The 7,814-nt window shown below is 34.9% G+C and overlaps 1 pseudogene across 1 annotated transcript; it reads right to left on the bottom strand.

Moving 5' to 3' along the window:
- Positions 1-1,007: 1,007 nt before the first annotated feature.
- Positions 1,008-4,611, bottom strand: LOC308355020 (small ribosomal subunit protein eS6-like; annotated as a pseudogene). The gene is made up of 2 exons: positions 4,578-4,611; positions 1,008-1,700 (listed from the first exon to the last, which is right to left on the bottom strand). The product of its transcript is annotated as a small ribosomal subunit protein eS6-like (transcript).
- Between the last annotated feature and the right edge of the window lie 3,203 nt (positions 4,612-7,814).

A 7,814-nucleotide genomic window follows, 5' to 3' on the forward strand; every position in this document is an offset into this window, starting at 1 on the left:
CCATTTTATCTTATTCTTTTTTCCTTTTTCACAGAGAAATAAAAGACTAGAAATAAAAATAAAATAAAAATTTTGAGTTTCCAATTTTTCATTCTTAGTACACAGAAATATCATAGTTTTTATAACTTGTTACCATGTTCTTTGTCAATTCTAGTAGGCTTTTTAAAAAAATCTTTTAAAATTTTCTACTTAGACATGATCATATTATCTCTGAAGAAGATAGTTTTAATTTTTCCTTGCCAATCTGTATGTCTTTCCCCCCTTGCCTGCTTTCACTGGCTAGGACATTCATTACAGTGTTCAATAGAAGTGGCAAGTCTAAAAATTCTTGCCTTGTTTCCAATATTAGGGGAAAACATTCAGTTTTTCACCATTAAATGTGATATTAGCTTTCAGTTTTTTACAGATGCCTTTTCAGGTTGAGGAAGTTCCCTTTTATTCCTAGTTTGCTGAGAGATTTCTTTTGGAAATCATGAATGAGTATTCAATTTTCTTAAATGCTTTTTCTATATCAATTAAGATGATTATATAATTTTTCTCTTTTAGTCTACTAAGCTGGTGAAATACAATCAGTTTTGAGTATTAAGAGGACCTTATATTTTTGGGATAAACTCCGCTAGTCATGGTGTACCACCTTTCTTATATATTGCTAGATTCATTTCAATATTTTCTTAAGGTATTTTGATATTATGGGTGTGGGGATATTGGATTGTAGGTTTTCTTTATTATAATGTCTTTGATTTTGGTATCAGGGTAATGCTTGCCTTATAAAAGGAACTGAGAAGTATTCCCTCTTCTACTTTGTGGAAGGGTTTCTGTAAAATTAATATTATTTTGTCCATAAATGCCTTGTAGAATTTGCCAGTGAAGCCATCTGGGTCTGTGGTTATCTTTTTTTTTTTCCATCTGATGTTATTTATTTGTTACTCTTAGAAAATCTCAATTTTGACTAGATTCAGACTTAGAGGTAGAAGCTCTCAGGGAGGACAGCCCCTTCTCTTGGCAATCTATCCCTGGTGTTTTTCTTTGCCCTGCTTTATTCTCTTGGCCCTAAGTGTCACATATTTTGCATCCTCTTCCTGATTTTTCTTAGTACACTGTTTCTTCAAAACAATCCCAATGTTTGTGTTGGGTACTCCATTACATGGAGTAACAAGATGCTGAATCTTGGGCACTTTGGCTCTAGGTTTCTTTCTTTGTTTAGGGACTTTCTTACAACATACTGGCAGACATCTTCTCTCTGGAGAGATTGAAATGTTTGCAGATTCTGCTAGCTCTTTTGGGTCCCAGGTGACAAGGTACAGTAGTATCAGTGAGTCCAGGAATATCACCCCCCCCTTTTTTTTTTTTACAATGATTAAGTTGAGAACACTGAGATTGGCATGCACAATGAAACCCTGAACAGATTTCCACTTTCTTTCTCCAGTCCTCCTTGATCTGTAGCAAGAATGCCCCTTCCTCAGCAGCAGGTGGCCATGGCCATGGGTCAAGACTCTCTGCTTCATGGGAAAGCCTTTTTTGTCATCACTGCCACTGATTTGGACCATGTAACTCTTCCATCTTCACCCAGAGCATCAGCAGCAACTTCTGTGGCCATCTGCTTTCATAAAAGGTATGAAGTTTACATTCATTGTCCACTTCAATACATTTCTGTCAGCCAATACTGGGAAAGGATACTTTCCTACACTTCTGAGGTGCCACTAAAAAGAGTTGGGCCTGGAGTTATCTTAATGGGAAAAAAAATTCAATTTCTTTCATAGATATAAGGTAATTCAGGATATCAACTTCTTCTTGAGTGAGTTTTGCTGATTTGTATCTCTGAAGGAATTTATCCATTTCATCTAAGTTGTTGCATTTATTGTCATACAGTTGTTTTTAAAAATAGCATTCCTTGGGGTGCCTGGATAGTTCAGTGGGTTAGGCATCTACCTTTGGCTCAGGTCATGATCCTGAGGTCCTGGGATGGAGACCCTGGGATTTAGCATTAGGCTCCCTTCTCAGCAGGGAGCCTGCTTCCCCCTCTGCTGCTCCCACTTCTTGTGCTCTCTCGCTCTATCTCAAACAAATAAATCCTTAAAAAAATAACATTCCTTTACTATTCTTTTCATGCCTTATAATTTATAGTGATATCACTTCCCTGGTTCCTGATATTGGTCACTTATGTATTATCTTTTTTTTCCCCAATTAGTCTTGCTAGAATCTAGCAATTTCATTGATCCCAAAGAACAACTTTGGGTTTCATCAAATTTTTCTATTCTTTTTCTGTTCTCTGTTTCATTAATTTACACTTTGATCTTTATTATTTTCCTTTTTCTCCCTACTTTGGGGTTTACTTGCTCTTCTTTTTCTAGTTTTCTTTTTTAATTTTTAAAACAAAATTTTTAAAGATTTTATTTACTTATTTGACAGAGTGAGAGAGCCCAAGCAGGCAGAGCAGCAGAGGGAGAGGGAGAAGCAGGCTTCCCACTAAGCAGGGAGCCCAATGCAGGGCTTGATCCCAGGACACTGGGATCATGACCTGAGCTGAAGGCAGCTGCTTAACCAACAGAGCCACCCAGGCACCCCTAGTTTTGGGGTTTTTTTGTTTGTTTGTTTTTAAGGGAGAAGCTGAATTTATTAACTTGAGAACTTTATCCTTTCCAACATGGGCATTTATTGTTATAAACTTCCCAAGTACTGCTTTAGCAACATCCCACAAATTCCGATATGCTACCAAATGCTGTCCCTTTTTTTCATTTAGGCTTTATCTTTATGGAAAAACTGAGAAGGGAGTACAGAGAGGGCTTTCTTTTTGCTCTGAAATTTTCTTTGTCTTATATTAAAATAGCCATTTCAACTTTCTTTTGTTTCATATTAGCATATTATATCTTTTGCCATCTTTTTACTTTTAATGTAATTATGTCTTTATAATTAAGGTGCATTTCTTACAAGCAGCATATAACTGGGTTTTGCTTTTTTATTCAGATTGATGATTTCTGCCATTCAATTATGGTGTTTAGACCATTTTGGAAGTCTGTAAACATCTCGATTTTGTTTTCATTTTTAAAAGATATTTTCACTGGACACCGAATTCTAAGTTGACAATTTTTTCAGCAATGTGAAAATTGTATTCCAGTGTCTTTTTGCTCTCTGTATTCTGGTGAGAGATCTACCATATTACCTTTGTCTTTTTTCTTCTGTGTGTAAATTGTCTTTTTCCCTCTGTCCACTTTTTAAATGTCCTCTTTATCATCAGTTTTGAGGAATTTGATTAAGATATGCCTTATTTTCATTTTCTTTATGTTTCTTGTTCTTGGAATTCATTTGCATTCTTGGATTTGTGGCTCAATATTTGTCATCACATTTGACATTTTTGGCTATTATATCTTCAAATATTTTTTTCTGTTCTCTCTATCCCATTTCTCCTCTCCTTTGAGGTTTCCAATTACTTATATATAAGGTTGCTTGGGGTCCCACAGTTCAGTGATACTCTTGCCATTTTTTTTACAGTTTTCATTTTGGATAATTTCTATTGCTATGCTTTCAAATTCACAATTATTTCTTCTACTGTGCCTAATCTGTCATTAATCTCATTTCAGACACTGAGATTTTTCATCTCAGACACTGTAGTTGTCAATTCTAGATGTTTAATTTTTTTTAGAAACAATCATTCATGCATCACTTAACTTCTTGAACATATGGGATATAATTATAATAGCTGTTTTAATGTCCTTGTCTGCTAATCCTAACATCTGTTGTCAGTTCTAGGTCTTTTTCAGTTAATTGATTACTCTCTTCAATATGGATTTTGTTTTTCTGCTTTTGTGTATGCCTGGTAATCTTTTTTTTTTCCTCCCTAGTAATGTTTGATGGACTCCCAGACATTACGAATTCTTTTTTAAAGATTTTATTTATTTATTTGACAGACAGAGATCGCAAGTAGGCAGAGAGGCAGGCAGAGAGAGAGAGAGAGAGAGAGAGAAGGAAGCAGGCTCCCTGCCGAACAGAGAGCCCAATGTGGGACTCGATCCCAGGACCCTGGGATCATGACCTGAGCTGAAGGCAGAGGCTTTAACCCACTGAGCCACCCAGGTGCCCTGACATTATGAATTTTAAGTTAAGTGTTAAGTCCTGGATATCTCTATATTCCAATAATGTTGTTATTTTTTTTCTGAGATGATGCAGCTAAATTACTTGCAAAGAGTTTAAACCTTTTGAATCTTACTTTTATGATTTGCTACACAAATCTAGAGCAGCATTCAGATGAGGGCTAATTATTCCCTATTACTAAGGTAAGAGCTTCCTGAGTATTCTACTCATGTATCATCAGTTTTTCCAGTCTGGCACATGGAAAGAGGCACTATGTCTGCCTCTGTGTGACTCTAGGCACTGTTCTCTAATCTTTTCATATAGTGAAAAATGCATGTGTACATGCACTAATCAGGATTCTCTGAATATATAAGGCCCCCCACCCCCCTGCAGATCTCCAGGATTCTCTCTCTGTGCAACACTTTTCTTTTTGTTGTTCTGACTTGAGAATTCTAGCTGTCTTCATCTCCATGGATGCCTAGTTTGTCTCCTCCATTCAAGGAATCTACTAGGCTCCACCTGGATTCCCCCTTCCTGGGCCATGGCCCAAAAACTCTTTCAAGGCAATAAGCCACAGCAATTGCAGGGCTGGCTTGGTTTATTTCATTTCTCAGAGATTATTCTCCTTTATTGCTTAATGTCTAGTGTCTTTTAAGGTGCTGCTTCTTCATCATAGAGACCATAAACATCCACACATGTAAATGATCACAACCCCCTCCCCTTACCCCCTGGTAACCACTAATATGCTTTCTGGCTCTGTGGATTTGCCAGTTCTGGATATAGCATCTAAAGGAATCATTCAATTATATGACCTTTAGTTTCTGGCTTCTTTCTTAGCATAATTAAATTTTTTTTTTTTTACTTTTTACTTTTCTAATTCCAATATAATTAACATACAATGTTATATTAGTTTCAGGTGCTTATGATAAAGTATGGAAACTAGAAGCTAGAGAGAAGTGGAAGTTATACAACATTGTGCACACACTAAATGCCACTGAATTGTACACTTCATAATTCTGTGATAGGTGAATTTTACCTCAATAAAAAATAAGTACATACACTAATGTCAATGAATAGATGAAAATATTCCTTCTTATATTGGGTCTGTTATTTAAAAGAAAATTATTGTGTTGAGTCAGAGGGTAAATCTTGTCCCTATTACTCTTCTCTGTGGGCCTATCATTAACTATTCCAAGATAATATAATAATAATGTGCTTAAGATTTAAAACATATATAGAAATGGAATGTCTAGCTGGCTCAGTTGGTTAGCCATCTGACTCTTGATTTTGGCTTAGGTCATGATCTCAGGGTCATGAGATTGAGCCCTGCATGGGGCTCCATGCTGGACCTGGAGCCTGCTTAAGAGTCTTTCTCTCCCTCTATCTCTGCCCCTCTCCCCCAGTCTCTCTATAAAAATGAACAAATATAAAACATATGTAGAAGTAACATGTATGGTGACAATCTACAAAGGATGGGAGAAGAGAAATGGAAGTAGATATTACAAGGTTTTTATAGGTTATATGAAGTGGGATAATATTACCTGGAGGTAGACTGTAATAAATTAAACATGTATAATTCAGACTCTAGCAACAAGGAAAAAATAAAGCAAAAAAAAAAAAAAAAAAAAAAACCAAACCTAATAAAAGGGAATGAAAACAGCAAAGAACCATAAGACAAATGAGAAACAAATAGCAGGATGGTAAGTATAAATCAGTAATATATGTAATTACATTGAATATAAAATGATCTAAACATTCCAGTTAAAAGGCAGAACTTTTAAGATAGGGTTAAAAGGCAAAAAACAACTATACATCATCTATAAAAAGCCTATTTTATATATGAAGACACAGGTTAAAAGTAAAAAGATGAACAAATATATACAATTCAAACTAATCCAAGGAAATCTAGAGTGATTAAATCATACAAAGTAAACTTCAGAACATGGAATATTACCAGGGTTAGAGAGACATTTCATCATGATAAATAGGTCAATTAATCAAAAAGTCATTATAATCCTAAATATGTATGCACTGAGCATTGAGGTCCAAAATGTATGAAATAAAAACTTACAGAACTAAAAAGGGAAATAGACAAATCTACATAGTTGGAAATTTCAACATTCCTCTCTCAGTAATTGACAGAACAAGTACACAAAACAAATCAGTAAGAATAGAAAAGAAGTTAACAACACTATCAATCAACTTGACCTAATTGACATTTATGGAACACTCCATTCAACAGCAGCAGGATGTACATTCTTCTCAAGTGCTTGTGGAACAGTTAGTAAGAAGCAGCATATTCTGGATCATAAAACAGAATCAAGAAGATTGGACTCAAACAGAGCATGTTCTCTGAACACAACAGAAATACATTTGAAATCAACAACAGAAAGATATGCGGAAAAGCCCCCAATATTTGGTAATTAAGTAACATCCTTAAATAAGCAATGGACCATATAAGAGTTCACAAGGCAAATCAGAAGATATTTTGTATTGATTAAAATGAAAACAGAACATTTTAAGACAAATGAGGTGCATCTCAAGCAGTGCTTAGAGGGAAATTTGTAGCATTAAATGATTATACTGGAAAAAAGAAGAATGGTCTTAAATCAATATATTAAGTTTTACTTCAAGAAACTAGAAAAAGAAGAGAAAATTAAAAGTAACCAAGAGAAAATAAATAATAAAGACAATAGGATTTTTTTTTTTTTTTAGGAATTTTTTTTTAAAGTAGAAAGAGGGTGGGGCGCCTGGATGACTCAGTCAGTGAAACATCTGCCTTTGGGTTAGGTTATGATCTCAGAGTCCTGGGATCAAGCCCCACATTGGGTTCCCTGCTCAACTGGGAATCTACTTCTCCCTTTTCCTCTGTCACTCCCCTTGCTTATGCTCTCTTGCTCTGCTCTCTCTCTCAAATAAATAAAAAAAAATTTTTTTTAAAGTAAAGGGTGATGTGGAAGGGAAAGAGAGAGAATTCAAAAGCTGGTTCTTTAAAAATACCGATAAAATTGACAATTACTAATCATGGGGAAAAAAAGAGGAGTGGTTAAAAGAAGAAACAAATGATCAAAATGCAGAATAAAAGACCATCATAGATGCTATGGATATTGAAAGGATAACATGAGAATATTATAAGCAAACTTTGGGCAATAAATTTGACCACTTAGATTATATAAAGAAAATACTTGAAATGCACAAACCTCCAGAAGAAATAAAAATTCTGGATTGCCTTTTATCTATTTTTAAAATGGAGATATAATTCATAGACATAAAATTTTATGTGACACAAAATTCACTATCTTAAAGTGTATGATTCAGTGGTTATTAGCATATTCACAAGGTTGTGCCACCATCACCTCTAATTCTAGAACATTTCATCACCCTAAAAAGAAACCCTGTACCCACTAATAACTCCCCATTTCCTCCTTCCCCCAACCCCTGACTCTACTAGTCAACTTTTCATCTCTGTGGAGTTGCCTATACTGAAAACTCCATATAAATTGAACTGTACAATGTATAGCCTTTTGTGTCTGGCTTCTTTCACTTAGCATAAGTTTTTAATATTCATCCAAGTTTCACCATGTACCAGTACTTCATCCTTTTTTATGGCTAAAAATATTCCCTTGTATAGACGTACCACATTTTGTTAATGGACATTAAAGTTGTTTCCATTTTTTGACCTTTGTGAATAATGTTTCAATGAAAGTTCCTTTGTAAATTTTTGTGTGAATGTGTGTTTTCATGTC

This window comes from Martes martes (genome assembly GCF_963455335.1).
Source record: "Martes martes genome assembly, chromosome: 14".
NCBI classification, from domain to species: domain Eukaryota; kingdom Metazoa; phylum Chordata; class Mammalia; order Carnivora; family Mustelidae; genus Martes; species Martes martes.